At 45.0% G+C, this 20,306-nt stretch overlaps 1 long non-coding RNA gene across 1 annotated transcript in view; it reads left to right on the top strand.

Annotated features, from left to right (window-relative positions):
- LOC121133488 overlaps positions 1 to 17,950 on the top strand; it is a 160,711-nt gene extending 142,761 nt beyond the window's left edge. Inside the window, exons 6-7 of the long non-coding RNA XR_005870338.1 lie at positions 13,580 to 13,678; positions 15,249 to 17,950. This is a non-coding gene — a long non-coding RNA (uncharacterized LOC121133488). The remainder of the gene's footprint in view (positions 1 to 13,579; positions 13,679 to 15,248) is intronic.
- The last annotated feature ends 2,356 nt before the right edge of the window (positions 17,951 to 20,306 follow it).

Genomic DNA, 20,306 nt, shown 5'->3' with positions numbered 1-20,306 from the left:
TGGGAGGAAAATGAACCTAGATCTTTGCTCCATGGTTAACTCACTTGATTAATCCTGAATGCTGAAGTTTCATCTCTTAGAGATGGGAATAGCCCCCTTCTTCCTGATTGTCTCTGGGAATGTGATTAGGCCATTGGATGCAGGCCTGGCCTGCACTCTTCCTCGTCTGTCTTTCCTGGAGGAGATGCTCTTCCTCACAGACAGTTTGTATGCTGTCTCTCCAAAGCTTCCTGTGTACGGGGAATGAGAAGCTTCTATCCAAACCCTCCCTGATGCTTGGCAGGCTGATCCCTGCCCTCTCTATGAGGTTCCAGGAGCTTCTGTGACATTATCTGCCAACTCCCAGAGGAGGCTTTGGACCATGGTTCAGAGCCCTGGAGATGATAAATATGCAGCAAGAGATGCTGTGCCAGGTAGGGAAGCTGCAGTGCTGGCGTAATTGGATGGGCTGGGCCAGCTATGCAGGGCAGACAGAACCAAGACCTGTCAGGGATGTGTAAGCTTGCTTCTGAGCAGCCTTGGTGAAAGCCTCCTACCCTTGGGAGTTAGGCACCTCCATATGAAGTCTGAATTCTCCAAAGTTGTGGATTCAAGAGTTGTGTATCCCCATGGTTCCTGATCATTCCCATTAGCCACGATGAACCTAGTCTATGTGGTCAGAAACTCTGTCTATCCATGTTCAGTACAGACACCTGCTCCCAGCTGTTCCGGTACCACTGACTCTGTCTCACAGAGAATATGGTAAGTCCATAGTGGCAAAAGAAATCTGGGACCAAATCCTACTTGCACCACAGAGCCCCGAGGCCAAGGATGATGTTTAGAGGTTGTCTGGTCCATTCATTTGCCTGCAGGCAGGACTGGACACTAACCAGCATGGACAGATGAGAGTCTGTTTTCTCTGGAACTTCAGAAACCTTTGCTGGACCCAGTTCTCACTAGGACTCATTCAAATTCCTCCAGCTCCCATTGATTCTTTAACTGTATTTAAGGGAAGAACCTACTGTGCTTTGTGTATAGTCTGATGCAGGGGTCTTCTCCTAGAGGCTTCTCAGAGCTAGCTGTAGATCTCCCTTCTGATGGTAGGTTTGAGGACATCAGATTGCTATCTTACAGTGGGTTTGTGATGTGAATATTTACATTGAAGCAATAGGCAAACACAGTCAATAATGCTCCCCTTCTGCAATGGTTAATACTGACTGTCAACTTGACGGGATTTGAAGTTTCTTAGGACCAAAGTTCCAGGCATACCCGTGACCACGTATCTAGAGTATAGTAATTGCAAAGAAGCCCTGCCCTGAATGTGGATGACACTATTCCACAGACTGAATACAATGGAAAGGGGGAACTGAACTCAGTCATCCCTGGCTCTCTCCAGCTGTGGGTGCAAGGTGACCAACTACCTCAAGTCCCTGCCTTTATGACATCCATATAATAATGACTGTATCCTCAAACTGAACTGTAAACCAAATAAAGCCTTTCTTCCTTTGACTGCTTTTTGTTGGGCATTTTGTCATGGCATGAAGACAATCCCTTCACTGAGATCAGTTGTCATTTGTTCAACCTTAACTGGCACAGATCTGGTTTTGCACAGTAATGGCCCTTCACAGACCTTAGGTGACCCTGATCCCTTGTGTGCCTCTTTTAAGTGTCGTTAAACAAAGTTCACTCATTGACAGGCCTGTGAGTCATCAGAAAACAGGCTATGTCCTGAATTCCCCCACTACACAGGACTTCTTATACAGCAGCCGCATGTGGACCGCTTGTTGATGGAGTAAGGGACACAAGTTGAACCAGCAGGCTGGATGGCTCTGGGTTGTCCTTACTCAAGTCTTTAACACAGTTTTACCATTTAAGCCAGATTCCCCAGTCAGGAGATACATTTATGTGAACTGACTTCAGGGTTGTCCAATTCAATTCCAGAAAGATTTGTGAGATATGTACACAATGTCGGCTCTGTCCTAGGCTCGGGAGCCAGTGAGAAGGGGCTGTTATGAGTAGCAGCAGGCCATCACTTCTATTCCCAAATAAATATAATTTGATTTGGAAGATAAGCATGCATGTGGAAAGTTCAGGATCAATAAGAATGCTCCAGAAGAGCTGTGCTTGAGGGACTTTGAGTGATCATGAAATGTGGTGGTTATTATTCATGGCTCTGGGTCAGATTGCTGGTGTCCAAACTCCAGACAACCACTTAGTAACTATGTGACCTGGGAAGGATTGCTGTACAACCCCCCAGCCTTTTCCCACCCCAGCTCATATTTCTCATTCTTAGGGGAATCAGTCTCATAGAATAGTTGTCAGATTCAATGTGTATGTATGTGTATAAGGCACTTAGCACATTGCCTGGAATATAGTGTTTGTAAAATATGTGGTTTTTTCATATTATCCTATGTCTGCATTTTTGAAAATGAGAAAGCAAAGGTCCAGAAGTGGGGAAATGACTACCAATTAGTCAGGCCTGAGATTCACAGCCGTAGCTAATTTTTTTGGTCAGGATAGGTGAGGGCTTGGGCTACAGTAATAGGTAAGTTAATATGTCACCAAATCTCAGTATCTTGACAATAAAAATATCTCACTGTTTATACAAAGTTGGCTACAGATGAATGACTTTACTCCATTCTGTGACTGCCTCATCTGGGCTGTCTGGTCTCTGAGGATACTACAGTTGGGCAGGTAGAGGTGGAGGAATTGCCTCCTGAGTGCAACAGCTCCCGGCTACTTTAGTTTATTGCTAAGTAGTGATGCTACCCATACACAAAGGGAGGCTAGGAGCACTGGTTGAGATAAGGCTGTTTAATAAGTAAAGTAACTGTCTCATGGATAGTACGGAAAATGTCAGAGGGCAATATACAAGGAAGTGCTTAATAACAGGACAGCTATGGGATGACATATCCTAGAGAGGGGTTTAGGTAGGTGTAGTAGGAGATTAGAAAAGAGAAGGTCCATGAAGGAAAAGGGGATGAGCAATCCTCATTGATGGGGTAGTACTAGCTCAAGATGTGGTACTAGAATAAAACAAAGGAGGATGGATGGGGTTGGGAGATGTGGAGAGTTGAGGGAGGAGCCTCCCCTGATAGCACAGATGGGTGTGGGGCTGCACGGAAGGTCCTGAGTGAGCATCCTAATAATTTTGATCTTTGCCAGCATCTTCCAAAGGGCTCAGGAAGGGTACTGCTGCTGTGATCTGTAGCAATTCCCAATAGCTCAGGCCTTGGCTCCTGCCTCTTCCCATTGCCACCATTTGGAAACTTCCATGGAGGTCAATTATCTTCTCGGTTCTGAGACAAAGGCTTCATGATGGAGCTCACTGTAGTGGAAAGAGCAATGGATGCAGAATCATTAAAGTAAATACAATTTCCTCCTCTTACTTCATCCATGACAACGGGTGTGACTTTGAGCAAGCATCTGGCCTGTGGTTCTCCTTGGTAAAATCGAGAATTCCCCTAAGCTCTTCTGCAGATCTAATTCTCTGTCCCTAAGCCTCTCATAGCCATCATTTATAGCACTGGGTGAAATCTTTGGAGGGATAGTCTGGGACTGTCCTCTGGGTAAAGATCCAGGGAGAGAGGATTTGACCAGGGATGGAGCAGCTTAGAGGGTAAGCAGGATTGAAGATGGCATATGCAAATCTTTGGTGAGGGGCCAAGCTTTACTGAGTGGAGACAGGATAAAGAGGCAGCTGGAAGCTGGGCCCAGCCTCATAAATCTCAGCAGTGACATATCAATCAGTCAGTTCAATCAGTTGCAACATTTTTTTCCTTTGGAAATAAATAAAGATGAAGGCAGAAGATACCACACAAAGAGGAGCCTCAGAGCAGCGTGGAAAGTCACACTGCCACTGGGGCTGGGGCTGCCTTCTGATTTATGGAGAGGCTGAATTTGATAAATCAGGGACTGCGATCCAATGGGTTTAGGCTCTTGTTTCCTAAATGGGAACTTAATGTTGTTCGCTCATTCATAGGTAGGACGCCACATCAGAAAGCTAATATATAAATCTATTCTTTACAAGGGGGCTCCATGTTTGCTTTTTGGAAAGCAAACTTATAAATCATACTCATTTCAGATGGAAAGTTCTCTGGCATAAATTGTCACCCTGTTCCCATAAATCTCACATGGAGAATCCTGCCTGTCCCATCAGACCTCATGCATTTGGGGCAGGACAGTTGGTAGTAAAAGAGCCGGCTTCTGAAGGCAAAGTTGGGGGGATGTGGGAAGAGGTAAGGGAACTTCAGGAATAATTTGTTCCTCATTTAGCCTTGGACTCTATCTATCTATCTATCTATCTATCTATCTATCTATCTATCTATCATCTATCTATCCATCCATCCATCTACCCACCCACCCAGTCAGCCAGCCACTCATCCAGCCACCCAGCCACCCAGCCAGCCACCCACCCAGCCACCCATCCATCCATCTTACAGCTTTGAGGGTCCACTACTAAAAAAAAACAACAAAACTAAAAATTTCAATAAAATATGCAACTAGAGATGGATTCTGGAGCTCGTTTATAGGCAATTTCTGGTGTGGCTCCTTAGGGGAGCCCCAGAATCTTCACAACCAGCTGCAGTGGCAGAGGCCGGGTGCTCTAATTCCTGTTAACCATGGGGGCTCCTCAAGTTTCACACCATCTGAACTCCTGCCTCTCAGTTTTTTTCTAATTAATATCTCTTCCTTCCCATGCCCAACATTCCTGTAGTCACCCCCAAAAGAAACCTAGGAAGCCCCTGCACTTTTGCTGTCCACATCCCTCTTCCTTCTTTACTCTGTACCTCTAGTCATCTTCTCCAAGAAACTTTCTAACTAATTACACACAAAGATGAACACACATCTATTTTCATGTGTACGTGCGAGTTGAGGAGTGCATGTGGAAGGGTATGCACGCATTTGTACGTGTGTGCACACCCACGTATTTGGAGGCCAGAGATCAACATTGGCTATCTTTCTCAGTCTCCACCTGAGTTTTTGAGACAATGTCTCTAATTTTACTTGCAGCTCACTGATTTGTCTAGACTGTCTGTCCAGTGAGCTCCAGTCATGCTCCTGTGTCTATCTCCCTAATGCTGAGATTACAGGTGTATGCTACCACACCTAGATTTCTATGTGAGTGATGGAGATTTGAACTCACAGTTCACGTTTGTGAACCAAGCACTTTATCATTGGAGCCTCCTCAAGGTTCCCATCCCATCTTTAATTCTGTAGTTCTTGGGATTGAACCTAAGGCCTGGTGCTTTCTACCCAAGTACTTAACAACTGGTTTATACCCTACCCTCTTTTTATTTTTTATTTTAGGATGTGGTCTCATTACATAGCCTTGGCTTACCTTAAACTCACTTCTGGCTAGAAAGCCTTTGAACTTGTGGTCCTTCTGCCTCAGCCTCCTGAATAGCTGGGATTATAGGCCTGTACCAGTAGGCCCTGCTTGCATTCATTCTTCCTCTCCCTCCCCAACTCATCTTATGTAGCCTAAATGGGTCTTGAACTCACTATATGGCTGATGATGACCCTGAAGTTCTGATCCTCCTGTGTGCTGAATTTTCAGGTGAGTACGCTCAGCCACATAACTGTAGGCATTGGATGCAGCACACTTTGTGAATTCCAGCCAGGCCTTCTAACTTGAGCTACAACCCTGTGTGTGGAGTGAATGTTCTAAGGCCTATTTAGAGTATAGAGTGGTGGACAGCCAGAAAGATGGAATTTTCTCTCGGGGTGGGCTGCCCATCGACTGCCTGTAACCACAGGTAGTTCCTCCTATGCTTCTCCCTACTGACCCATCATCCAACAGCCCTGGTAAGGACACCTTCCTCCAGAGTTTTCTGAGTTCAGTCTCACTTTTCCAAAAGGCGATTAGTCCCAAACAATGTCTTCATTGAGGCGCTGAAGAGGTTTCATTTGAACTACAGGGGTTCAAATCAAACCTCACTTAACACACTAAATGGGTTTCTGAAAGGTTGCAAGTAAAATGGTAAAATGGGGAAAGAAAAAAAGAAACTTTAAAAAGCACTGGTAGAGTTTCTATTTAAAGCAATCTTCTGCAAAGACTGACTCTGGTCATGGGCAGCAGATGGCTTCTGTCTTTCTATTGGACATTTCCACAGAGATAACGATGATGGGCCAAGCATGTGTGTGTGTGTGTGTGTGTGTGTGTGTAAATATGACGTGCATATATGACACATAATTTTCACATAACCCTACGCTGTAGGTCCTGTGTTATCTCTACATAGCACATAAAGAAACTGAGGAACAGAGCACCAAAGCTGACAGAGTCAATAAACGAGAACAAGATGACTTACTAGGAGGTTTTGTTCAAGCTTTAGTCTGTTTAGAATTGCCTTTTTCCTTTGCTGTTTGTCTAATGCCACAATTTTTCCAGCTAGTGAACTCTTGTGCTTGGTAGTTTCATGTCAATTTGACATAAGCTAGAGTCATTTTGGAAGAGGGGACCTCAATTGAGAAAATTGACAAGCCTATGGGGCCATTTTCTTGATTAATGATTGATGTAGGAGGGGCCAGCCCACTGTGGGTGGTGCCATTCCTGAGCAGGTGGTCCTGGATGCTATAAGAAAATAGGTTGAGCCAGTTAGGAAGAACAAGTCAGTAAGTAGCACCCCTATGTGACCTCTGCTTCAGTTCCTGCTTCCAAGTTCCTGCCTTGCTTGAGTTCTTGCCCTGATTTCTTCTAGTGGTGGACTGTTACCTGGAAGTACAAGATCAATAACTTGTTTGCTCCCCAAGTTGCTTTTCTACTTATTACATCAGTAGAAACCTAACTGAGACATGTCTACAACCTTTTTTTCTGTGTTTTTTTCCTGTCATGCCCACTCAGGCTGTTTTCTAATCTCATGGACTTGCCCACAATTTCAATCTTCTAACTATCTCCCCCGTCTCTCCCTACTGTAATTACCTCCCAGCGGTGTCCTGAATTGGCCTCCTTGTGCTATGCTCTGTGCTTACTAACCTTTAAGGAGATAGTTAGAATGCCCTACAACATGGACAGCATTTGATAAAAACTCCAGTAGAAAGCAAGGAAGCAAAGCCTGGAGACATTTGGAGAAATTGCAGTTAAGCAGAAGAAACAGCAGTACCTTTTCCCCAATGTTCCATTCTACCTGGAAAGTTCAGGAAGCAGCAAGGGCCTCAGATGCAGCTCTGTTTCCTTCTATGGGTTGTCCTAGCCCTTGGGATTGTCCCTGATTCTACTGCATTCTCTCCTGTGAGGTCCCTTCAAGGATGCTCTTGCCTCACCCCTGATTTATCTCCTCTCTCTGCTAGGCATGGCAGCCTGGTGCTCTCCTGCTTCTGTTGTTAGCATTGTTCCTGCCGGACCCATGTCCAACTTCATTCACCCCAGAGACCTCTCTAGCTTTCTGGAAAATGAATCTCTTCCTGTCCAGAATGATCAACTTGATCTGTGTCTTTGAACCACCTTGCTTGTCCCTCAGAGGTGGAGCACTAAGAATTGGAACCAATTTTGGTTTTTGTGCACAGCTCAGTCACTGTCAGTTCTGGGGATACAGAGGCTCATGAGATCCCATGAAGTGGCCGTGGGAAGAAAGGCACAGTGAGGCACAAGTTCAGTTTAGAGGGTGGTGAGGAGCTGGGGTCTTCATGTGGAGTTAACTGAACCGAGGAAGGAGGGTTCTGTAGTATTCTGTCTCTTTCCCATCCTGTAGCGTGGAGTAATGTGCCATGCATTCAGGAGTGTCTTGGAGAATGTGTATTTGATGTAGCATCTCCTCTATGGCTCTTATGTTCAAAGATCTCTAAAAATATTTGGTTGGTTTAACCCAACTTAGGTGTGTTTCTATCAGCTGCTTTTGCATGTCCCATTGTAAGCTAATAGCTGGTTGTTGACATATCATTTTGAAATATTCTCAAGCTGATTGATGTATTGCATGTGTGCATTTTAACTCCTAAAGGATTTCTCTATTCTATTCCTTTATCCTCCAGAGAACAGGGAACTGACTGTCAAACTAAAATCCTGTCCATATTTATATATCAGAGGAAAGGAGCCAGCCTTCACCCTACCCTCTCATCAAAGTATGGACCACTTCTAACATTTAATTCTTCCATGTGGAATGGAAGGATAGAGAGATAATTGAATATTATTCTATAATATCTCTTGAAAATCAACATGTAGATGATCATCATCACTTATCCGTGACCTTGGATAGGCCCACTGGAGCCTCTTGAATCCAGTTTCTTTAAGTACATAATCACACTTGCCCTCAAAGGCTGAGGTGATAATACAGAGGCAATGTGTGTTACACTGGCTACCTGGCACTTGGCACAGAACCAACATTACATGGCAGACAGCCTTGTAGTCAAACCTACACTCATTGGACTAGGTCTCTTATACAAAGCTAATTAGAGCAATTTACTCATTTTTTACTAAAAAGAAATAGGTAGGTATGGTGATTCACACACATGATCTCAGCATTTGAGAGGCCAAGGCAGAAGGATTGCTATGAGTTCAAGACTAACCCAGGATATATAATGAGCTTCAGGTCAATTTGGAGATGGAGTGAAACCTTCTCTCAAATAGCTAAATTAAGTAAAACTGTAATCCAGCAACAATACTCCACATGAAAATTGATTCATGAGCAGTACTAGGAAGCACAGGACAGGGATAAATGGGGAATGTGAAGGCAAGTCTGGAGGCTTCCATGGAGGACACGATGGTTCTTCTGAGATTTAGAGAGTGAATAAGTTAGCCAAGAACCATGGAATAGACAAAGTAGAGGAAGATGTTCTGGAGCAAAATAAATAACTGCTTTTCAACAAATTTACCAGCTGGTGTAACATGAGAGATTTAGATTAGCATGTGGATCAGACAGAGCAACAGAGGAAAATTAAGACATTTCTTTCTTGACTTCAGCCAAGGGATGACTGTAGCAGATGAGGCTTGGTTCTGCACTGATGGAGTGGGATGGGTTCAGGGGGTAAAGCTGGAGATTTTTGACTTGGTAGCTTTTCAACCTGAAAAGTATCCAATATAACTTGCTCTCTAAAAGAAACCTCCACTGAAACCCCAAATACAAAGCAGCGTTTCTCGGGAGGGAAAAATGTTCTGTCCAATGTCCTTGCAGATTGGCCCTGGAAAAGCCCCTGCTTACACTATGGCAGCCCTTAGGGACCTGTGATGGATTCTTTGTATGGTAGGAGAGGAACCAGAAAACCCACATAAGAGGCCAAAGAGGCTGGTGGCCACAGAGTGAGATGAATTTTCTCAAGTTCCTTAAGCTAGTTCTGCAGTAGAACAACTTTTTCATGTATTATTCTTGGCTTCCTTGAGTGTCTCCTGTCATGATGTTATCTGGTCTACTTTCTACTGTGGCTGACCTTGTAATTTCCCATTTAGTGTCTGTCTTCATCCCAAACTGGACAGAAAAGCAGCTTGTTTGGGACTTTCGGGACAATACTTTTCTTTAGAAAAAGAGTGGGCTTCTACCTGAGTCTCCCATGGACTGTGCCCCCTTGTTCCAGCAGACCAAGTCTACCTGTTTGCAAGGTCTCCAGTGCTAACAGTTGACACCGTCAGATAACATTCTACACAGCTGGCATTACACGCAGGCTCTGAGCACCTGTGCTCTGCTGCTGATTTCCTGCTCCAGGCTGTTCTGCTTCATTGTAAGTACATCCCTTATGGAACATAATCCATGGGCTGAGCCACAGTGTTTTCACCCACAGGAACTACAAACTGTCTTGTGCTGTCTTTAACACTCGGTTTTCTCAGTGAAGCCCATCCCCGCACCACACCTCACCCCACTGTCTTTTCCCTTTTGATCTCTGCCTTTAGCGTCCATCTTCTTTGTCTTTCTAGTCGGTATTTCCAGTAGCTATTAGCAGTGAGATGGAAGGACCTTTGCCAGGAATGTCTTTGGGGTTGCAACAGAATCCCCCCTTGCTTCCTGTTTCCTCTTGGCCACCTCTAACAGGACGTTTGGCCCCCAGGTGGTCTGCCATAGATCAATTTATGAGTGCCACCCTCAGGTGACCAAAGCCTGTGAGAGCTTTCTGGAGGGAAGGTGGAGTTAGCTAGCGCATATCTATCCTCATACCAACTCTGCCCAGGTTCTCTCTCTACAGCCCTGTATTAGCAGTCATCTTATAAACTGAAGATACAGGCAGAGGGCTTGTTTTGTCCTTTGTTGAGCAGATCTGGAGTGATTGAGAGTTGCTCCACTGCCCTACAAACCCCTTCACCTTTTCTCCTGCAGCATCCTCTCTGGTCTCACCTCTTCCCTCTCCTCCAGGCTTCTGGTTCCAAGGCCACCCCTGTCTCAAGAGCTCTGTACGGATGTTCCATCTGCTCAGAAGTCTTTCCTCTAAATGGCTCCAGGATGTGCTGATCAGTTTTCTATCCATTGTCACTGTCATCGTAACGCCATTCCTGACCCCCTCCATTTAAATTGGTGACATACTTCCTTCTCCAGACTTAATGTGTTTTTCTCAGAGACAATTTTCACCTGTTGAGATTCTGTATACTTTCAGTTTATGTATTCTGCACCTTCTACTGGACTTCAAGCTCTGTTAAGAGCAAGGTTTGATGTTTTTGTTTCTATTTGCAACTACTCATCCCTGGACTGCTGTTGGGGACTGCTAGAACCTTGAACAAAATGGAGTCTGTCAGCCATTTCTTGGCCTTCTGCCTACGTGACTGCGAGCACACATGCCCTTGAGACAAAGGAAAAGGTTAACCATAAAAGTTAAATTTACACAGGGCAGCCCACCCGCCTAGCCAGGGGGAAGTAACCCTTATAGAGCAATTGTCTTTGTTAACAAAAGGTTAAAGTGTTCCTTTGAATACCTTTTACCCCTCCCTAATTCCTGCACCTGACTTACGCTGACAAGCATTTGTGGAATGCAACTGATGGAAAATTACAGCTTCGTCTTTACCTTATTTGGTGTATATTTGAGTTGAGACTTGATTGGCATGCTTGTACTGCCCCCTGAGATTCTTTTTCTATAAGAACCATCTCACCCCAAAAATAAACGCTCTTGATCAGCAAAGGTTGTCTTGAGCCTGTTTCCTTTAACCTCTTGAAGTTTACTTTTAAGATCGGATCTGCTCGTGAAGACCCACCAAATTAGTAGCGACCCTCATCACCTCATCCCCTCGGGTTGGGGATCCCCTCCGGGGGTCGCAGACTGCAAGATCAGTATCTGCCACAGGATGTGTGTTGAGTACTGTTGAGTGAATGCAGCAGTCACACTGAGCATGAACACAGGCTTCAATCATCCTTCCTGTCAGTCTGCAAGCCTCCTTCCTGTAAGGTTCCAAACTTCCTTCTTGTCAGGCTCTAGACTTTCTTCCTGTCAGGATCCAAGCTTCCTTCCTGTCAGGTTCCTGGCTTCCTTCCTGGCAGGTTCTAGGCTTTCTTCCTGTCAGACTCCAAACTTCCTTCCTGTCAGGCTTCAAGCATCCTTTCTGTCAGGCTCCAAGCCTTTTCTCTGGCTTCCTTCCCGTCAGGCTCCAGGCTTTCTTCCTGTCAGGTTCCTGGCTTTTTTTTCCCTGTAAGAATCCAGGATTCCTTCCTGTCAGGCTCTAGCCTTCCTTTATGTTTCTGTTTCTCAGGGCTCCTGAAGACTAGACATGTACGATCTGGCATGGAAGTCCAGATTTGACATGTTTATTTCTTTTCACATTGGTTTCCTTTCATTTCTTATTAAACCACCTAAGCAGGCAGTATGTTTAAGAGTGCCTTCCTTCCCAGCATCACTTAGTGGAGAAAATATTTATTAAGGTTTGATGTTGGCAATACATCAAAATCCAATAATCATACCGTAGTGCGAAAGCATTGAAGGGTGTGAGACCCATAGCGTAAAACATGTAATCTGCACATCAGGATCACAAAGGCGAATCTATAATTTCATTTGATTTATTTTCTTAAAATGCGACAATCCCACATGTTTCTTGAAATGATGGAAGTTGGGACAAACAGAAATGCGGGAGATTTATGAGGCTTGGCAGCCAAGTCTTGGGGATCCCTCCTCCGTGCCTGAAAGATAGGCCTGAGTAATTTCCCCTTTTACTGCAGCAATATCTCGTCTGCATTCACCAGAAAGACCCCCGACCTGTAAACATATTAGCAGGCGTGTTCTCTTTACGAGTGTGTAAATTTCCCCACAGTGTGTGCCTCCAGGGTCTTGAAGCTCTGTTTATTGGTGTGAGTAGCCTATACGAGAGAGAGCTCAGTATGATCTAGATTTATGCCAAGTGAAAAGTGGTGGACAGCCTGGTTTTATTTTTTTTTCAAATAAGAGCAGACATTTTCTTTAAATAGCATGATTCACTTAAATGAAATAACACACAGTGATCTTCAAGATGTGAAAGCTGTGGCTTGTCAGGGTGGACAGATTTAAACTTACCAAAGTTGTCTAAAAGGGTCTTCAAGCCTGGGGGAAAAGATGACTCCCTCCCTACTGTGCTCCACCCTTTCCTAGGCTTGCCTGTCAACCTCTGGGTTTGACATGCCTTGGCAGGTACCCTTCTCTTGAAGACAAGAGCACTGCTGGTTATTGGAAGCCCTTTCTATGGTGAGGTGCATGAATCTCACTGACCATCCTAAAGGTAGATATGAATATACTCAAGAGTTTTGCAGGTAACCCTGAGGCTCCAAGGGGTCAATGATGGAGAAAGTGTTTAACATGGAGGATTTAATCCCAGGGCCAGTGGTTCCAGGTTCTGTGCTCCTTCTATGTCACTGCCCTAGGAACACTAGATTTGTCATTTGTAGTACTCTTAACCCTACCCTGTCAGGGCCCTTGCTCTAGGATCCATGTTTAGAGGGTCCCAGGACTCACATTTTTGTTCAGGCCTTCCCCATATTTCGAGTAACCATGGAACATGACAAATTGGGTCTCACACATCTTCAAGATTGAATTTCTAGTTATTGGGCCTTGCATATCCCCTCCTTAAATGATCTTGCACCCACTTTCAGTACCCACTCTGTCCTCCTCCTAGGGTCTATCATTCCCTAGCCCTAGATTTGAAGGGTAGACAAAGAGTACTATTTTGAATGCAGGATGAATGAATGGGGCTATTCCATGTACCCATACAGGGCTTCTTCTCAGGCATGATGGTGTGAGAAGAGAAGGCAGTGGGCCCCTGTCTGGCAGTCACTCCTGTATCTTTGCTGCAGGGTCACAGATCCTGTAGTCACTGCTTATGTCCTTAGTATGTTTTCTCTGCACAGTTGCTGTGATACAACTAATAACAATCGGAAAAATTGGAGGATACAGGAGAATTTGCAGGTTGTACCCAGAACCAGAGGCCCTGACCAGTTTGCTATGTCTACGTCTACGTCTTTTAAGAACAGGATAGCCCCTCATCTTTCCCACAGTCATTCCTTTACAAACTATGAAGAAGTTTACTCGTACTCAGGGCAGATTTCTTCAAAGTTGGTCCCTACCCTGATACCTCCAATTATGCCAGTCTGACAGTGAGTACCAATGACACACAGGATCTGCCGCTCAGATCACAGAAAAGGGCGGAAGCAGAGGGGACACTTTCTGCAGGAACCGGACCCCACCCTTTCTCACCGAACTTCTCTTTCACTGTCCCCTTTATGGTCCCCAGAACCTGAGTGCTCATGCAGTAACATAACCTGGCTTAACCTCACACCAGGAAGAAAGAAATTGCTTAAGCACATTGTATGGAGATGCATCTTCATCTCAGGTAACTACATCCTTCATGCTGACTTCCTGACTTCTCTCTAATTCTCCAGGTAGTCTCTCTCTCCCTCTCTCTCTCTCTCTCTCTCTCTCTCTCTCTCTCTCTCTCTCTCTCTCTCTCTCTCTCTCTCTCTCTCTTCTCTCTCTCTGTGACAGAAATGAAATATTTGTGTTTCTGAGTCTGACTTATTTTGCTAAGTAAGATGGTCTCCAGTTCCCATTCATTTTCTTGCAAATGACATAATTTCGTTCTTCTATGTGACTGAATAAAACTCCACTTTCTTTATCCATCATCTGTTGATGGACATGTAGACTGATTGCAAAGTTAGGCTACTGTGAATGATTCAGTAATAAATAGAGGTGTGCAGGTCTCTGTGGGAATATTCCCAGGAATGGGCTGCCTGGGTCACACAGTAGCTCTGTTTTCAGTTTTGTTGAAGAATCTCCACATTGATTCCCATAGTGGCTACGCTAGTTCTTATGCCACCAGCAATGGATAAAGTTCCCCTTCCTACCTTCTGTGCCACGCTCATCCTTGTAATGTGTTTTCTTAATGGTAGCCTTCCAATGAGAGAACACGAACTCTCAATATAGTTGTGATTTACAGTTCCTTGGTAAAGATATTGAACAAATATTTCATGGGTCTACTGATTGTTAGTACTTTAATTTGAGAATTCTGTTCATTTTATTTGCCAAATTACTGGTTCAATTATTTTGGCGTTTTTCCTTTTAGCTATTTTTATATTTTCCAATGTTTAGCAGGTAAAGATCCACCCCCAACTCTATAGACTATCTCTCTACTCTGTCAGTTATTTTGCTACATAGAAGTTTTAAAATTTCACACATCTCATGTTTTCAGGTTGCTATCATTTCTTGAACTTTTAGAGCCATTTTAGAAAGTCCTTGCTTGGGCTGGGCAGTGGTGGTGCACGCCTTTAATCCCAGCACTCGGGAGGCAGAGGGAGGCGGATCTCTGTGAGTTCGAGGCCAGGCTGGACCGATAGCCTCCAAAACAATACAGAGAAACCCTGTCTCGTAAAAACCAAAAAAAAAAAAAAAGTCCTTGCTTATATCCATGTCTTGAAGTGTTTCTTCATGCCATCCCCTAGAAGGCTAAGAAGTTCAAGTTTTGCATTAAGATCTTTGACTCATTTTGCATTGATTTTAAGGCAGGGTGAGAGATATGGATCTAGTTTCATTCTTCTATCTGTAGATACGTAGTTTTCCTAGCATAAATTTTCTTTTAAAGAGCCAGTCTCTTTTCTCCAATCTATATTGTTGACACTTTTGCCAAAATTCAGGAGGCAGTAGCTATGTGGGTTTATTTCTGATTTTCAATTATATTCTATTGGTCTATGTGTCTGTTTTGTGACAGTATCATGCTGTTTTTGTCACTGTGGCTCTGTGGTATAATTGGAAGTCAGGTATTGCTGGGCTGGTTTCTTTATTGGCCCCTCCAGCCACTTTCAAAATCAACTTCATATTTACACCATTTTCCTCACTGAGCATGTATGTATGATTTCTTCCATGTTGTGTAAGTTTTATTCATTTGTTTCCAAACCCTTCTTGGTCAGAAGTCATGGCATCTGAAGTATGGCAGAAGAAATGATAGTTGCCTAATCCGTAAAGAAAGACAAGACAGAAGAAAGATGTCCACACTGACTTTAAACGGAAAGCACCACCTTGTGGGATGATTGTACATATGTGACTCCAAAGAAGCAACCCAGAGCCAGCAGGTAAACAGCTAAGCTCACTGTAGCAGGAACCTACAAGGAATAAAGACTCAAATACAAGAGATCACCAAGTGCCTGATCAGAGATCCGCTGTGTTCAGTGAGCAGGCCATGCAGTGGCTCGTGAGCATCAAGCCCCCATGCGGGATGGACTTGATGGGTTCACACCTTCTTTATCCACCACTACCCTCACAGATACTTATTTCTCCAGGCAGTTTGAAACTGGGACCTTTATATTTAGTCTTTAATGTTATCTTATTTCATTTTCTTGTTTGTTTTGTTTATTTGTTTGTTTGTTTGGGACAGGGTTTCTCTGTGTAGCCCTGGCTATCCTGGAACTCTGTGTAGGTCAGGCTGGTCTTAAACTCAAGAGATCTACCTGCCTCTGCCTCCTGAGTGCTGGCATGAAAGGTTTGTGCCACCATTACTTGGCTGTTATCTTATTTGCTATGGAGATTAAAGTTTCTATAACTTAATATATACTGTCAGTTATGCTGTACAGTTTGGAAACATATCTTAGGTAGTTATCCTTTTTTAGTATTGCAACAGAGCATAACAAATGAATGTTTAAAATAACGATGTTTATGATTATAGAACTTACTTGTTTACTAAGGAGAACCCAGAAATTGCTGTAAAATATGAGAGTTAACATAAAGATCCCCCATTAGCCCATTATCCAGGAGTGACTACTGATAAACATATCCATGTATTTCTTTACCATCATCAATAAGTATTTTTTTTTTGCTGAGAGCAAACCTGTTTTCTGATGGGAAATTTGTACTTTTCAAACTTAGAAGTAAATGGTAATAGACTCAATGGGCCCCTGAGAAGTCACACCTTTGTCCAGGACCTCTTTCTGTTAGAAGACTTCCTAGGAATAGGAGACAAAATTGGAATAGGCTGAATCACCACCACCTCCCAGCTCTTCCAGGTGAGGCATCCAAGAATCGCCCAAGCAGGTGCCCTTTGCATTGGCTGTCTTCAGATACTAAGATGTCACTCATGGTCAATAGTTCTTCTCTCATCCCCTACAACAGTCAGGGGTTCTCCATAGGGAGAACTGAGGTGGTTGGAGGTGTGTGTGTGTGTGTGTGTGTGTGTGTGTGTGTGTGTGTGTGTGAACCTTCTCCCTCACTCACTGAGAGCTTGGCAAGTCCAGGAGAGAAGCAGCTGATTATTTTTAGCCCCTTGTGCATAACAAAAGAATGCTAATGCTCAGTGTCTTCATGAAAGCTCTCGAGTTCATCAGCTTTGCAAAGAAGTGAAATTAAATCAAGATTTAATTGGGATATGCATGTTTTATTCATTCTACTAACCACAGGAGAAGCCAGCAAGCTGAAGGTAAAAAAGAGGGAGAAAATCTTTTGAAAAGTTGTTTCTCTCTGATTAAATAGAGATAGTTTTCAACTTCAAAGGGAGAAGGCCTTTAATGTATTTTAAATGCTGAAGTAGGCTTAGCCTGACCAACTGTACTACGATTGGGCAACGTAAACCAGGGATGCCCTGTTCCAAACTTCACATCCTAGGTTCCAAGGCCAGGTCTGCAGCTCCCAATCCTATCTTCTGGGCTTCAGTATAGAGCCTTGAAACAATGTTTGGGGACTCCAGAGAGGAATGGGCACAGGCTGGAATACCTGAAGTCACCCTGTGGAATCTGAGTCCTCTCTCCTACCACAATACTCCCTCTCCCCCCTTGTGAGGGATTTCCATCTTGGAAAGGGACACATATTGAGTATCCAGCAAACTATGTTAGTTACAAAGATAGTGTATTATGCCTGAGCTTCATGTACCTAACAAGTTAGAACAAGATATCAAAGACACAAATTACATGGGAAATAGAGAGCAATAAGCCAGGGTTTCTGGAAAGGTTTAAGATACTCTGAAGAGACCAAAAGTAGAAGCAAGGTGAAGGAGACAAAGTAAGCCTAGGAAAGAGGATGGGAGGACATATAGAATTTCTGCATATGTAATTCCTGAAAGTGTTCCAAGCAGGGAAGCCCACAGCCCAACTGCTGGAGACGGGTATGTGGGGGAGGCTGTCTGGTTGGCTGTGTATGTGGTGTATGCACAGGTTATGGGAAAGTGTGGAATGGCTATCGGAACAAATGCACAGAGAGCCTTAGACAGGTCGAACATGGTATACATTTGGGAGGCTGAATAAAGATAAAGGTTGATCAAGTGTGCTGGTTAGCTTTAACTATTAACTTGACAACCTAGTACCACCTGGAAAGACAGTATTCATGAGGAATTGCCTATATCAGATCTGCAAGGAATTGTTTCAAATGTTAATTGATACAGGAAGGCACTAGCTATTGTGGGTGGCATCATTCCCTAGGCAGGGGTTTCTGAACAGTTTAAGAGAGGAGAAATCTGTCTGAGACCAAGCAAGTAAGCAAGAAAGAAGACCCGCAGGCATTTATTTCTCTCTGATCTTGACTGTGGATGCCATGTAATTAGATGCTCGAGTTTCTGCCTTGAATTCCCACTCCCCAGTGATGGACTGTAACATAGAATTGCAAATTGAATAAACTCTTTCACCCCTAAGTTGCTTTTGATCAGCGTATGTTATCATAGCAGCAGAAGTAAAGCTATAGAAGAAGGAGAAATGACTATTGATAGTTAACAATTTAAAAACTCTGAGAACTGGAAGATATTTTCAACCTGCTTGGCCCAGCAGTTGCTCCCCCATGGCACAGCCTCTCTTGCGGTCATGGCGCATACTCTTTGTGCCCTGGCGCTCTTCTTCTGCATCAGATGGAAGCTTGCAGCACTTGAGCAAAAGAAACTGGCACCCACATCCAGAGCCCAGCATATCTGACCCCTCTTTCATGTCACTCTTAAGTAATCCAGGTCTCAGAAATATCCCTATGAGGTGAATGGAACTTTCTGTTTATTCTTTGTGTCTTTCACATCTTGTCTCCAGATCCCACCCATCCCCCCACAATAAAACAAAACAAAATGTAAGAGAAAAAAGGAAGGAGGAGGAAAATCTCATCATGGAAGCTGCAGTGTGACAGTGAGTCAGTCACCCCTTTATCCATACATCTTTACATTCACGCGTTGATCACAAAGACTCATTGGTTCGAGGCCCCTGGGTGTCTGCTACACCACTGATGCTGGGCCCCCACTGGGACCCTTCCTGTACATCCTGTTGCTGCCCTGCCTCATGGAGACCCTGCAGTCCTGAGTCTGCAGGACTCCCCAGTCCATACTCCAGCAGATCACAGGTGGGGTGGACACGGGGGTGAGGCAACCCGTAACCCTGGTTCTGGGCTTGGGTAGTTGCCGCATTCGTCAGCCTGCCAGGTCTCGCCTGTCTTCACCAATAGGGTGAGCTCTCCAGCATTGCCCTGGGTAGTTCACCTGCTGCAGCCATGAGCAAGGGGCAGGGCAAGTTTTTTCACTTTCATATCCTCAGGGTCGGTTCCCCACACCTACACCTTCAGGGCCAGCTCTACTGTGTTGCTGGGGCCAGGTGTAGGGTCCACTCTCCCGAATGCTGCGGCTGCTAAGGGACAGGGACAGCTCTCCTGCTCTTATAACCTCAGGGCTGGCCCTCCCACCTGCCTCAGGCGTTGGTGGGGGGGGAGGGCATCTCTCCCCAGCCCATGCAGCCATAAGGTAGGTAGGGGGTGGGACTAGGTCGCCCACGCTCATGTTCTCAGGGTTGGCTAACCTGTACCCTTGTCAACAGGTCAACTCCTCTATGTTGACCAGAGGAGGTGCAGGGCCCACTGTAAGCGTTTAGGGTGGATAGAGATGGGTCAGGTATTCTGGCACTCGGGAGTCACAGAATACTGAGTGTTACACAGCTCAGGTGGAAAGGTATCCTGGAGCTGGGGAGCCAAGGACCACCACAGGCCCAGTAAGCCTAGCAGCTTACAGCCCTGTCGCAGGGAAAGGCTTCCCAGCTAATAGGCTCTGCTCCAGCAGGAGAGGGTCTTCCAGCTGGGGATGTTTGCCCAATGTAGCAGTTTTGCTCAGGCAGGAGAAGGTTTCCTTGGGGAAGTTGGCAACAGTTCAGCTCTGCTCCAGGGAGTCGAGAGTGGAGTGTAACAACTCCGCTCTGCCAGGGGAAGGTTTCCCCTGCAAAAGTGTTACAGCCCTGCTCGCTCTGCTCTGTCCAGGGTGGTCTCTGCTCCGGTGCAAAAGAAGGTCTTCACCCAAAGCTCATCGAAGGGGTTTATTGGGAAGAAAGAATCCAGGAGAGTGGCTGCCCTCTGTCACAGTGGCAGAGGACAGCCGGGTAGCACTAACAGCCTCAAACTAAACAGACACAGGGTTTATATAGGGCTTTCAGGGTGGTGATTGGTCAGATTTCAATGCTGAGCTCACATTGGCTAGAGCTCCTGTTTGAGGATTAGGGTCAGAATTGGCTCTGGTTTTAGGGCCAAAGTGTGTTTCTTTCTCTGGTCCTTTTAAGCTTTTTGGCTCTAATTTTAGGGCCAGGGTGTGTTTCTTTCACCGACTCTGATTCCAGGGACAAAGTGTGTTTCTTTGGTACTGGTTTCAGGGTCAGGGTGCATTTCTGTGGTTCTGGTTGCAGGGCCAAGGTGTGCTTCTTTGGTTCTGCTCAGGGTGTGTTTCTTTGGCTGGTCCCTTTTCCCTACACCAGCTTTCTTGAGTGTTGCAGTTAGCAGCTGCGGGCAGACAGGACTGGACACTACGGGACATCATTCCCTTGCTCCCTCCACCACACCGCAGATGAGAGAGGTGTTCCTCTCACATCCTCAGGGATGGCTCACAGTGTCCCTGTGTTACTAGATCAACTTGGTTGCGCTGCCCTGGAGAGGGGCAGGGACTGTTGTCCCGAGTGCTGCAGCTGGTGAGGAGTTAGGTCAGGTCCGGGCTGCAGGAGGAGGAGCGAATCTTTCCCTCACCCATGCCACCGCTTGGCAAA

Source organism: Mesocricetus auratus, unplaced genomic scaffold (assembly GCF_017639785.1).
Source record: "Mesocricetus auratus isolate SY011 unplaced genomic scaffold, BCM_Maur_2.0 Super-Scaffold_100022, whole genome shotgun sequence".
Classification (NCBI taxonomy): Eukaryota; Metazoa; Chordata; class Mammalia; order Rodentia; family Cricetidae; genus Mesocricetus; species Mesocricetus auratus.
This window is presented reverse-complemented; position numbering and strand designations above follow the sequence as displayed.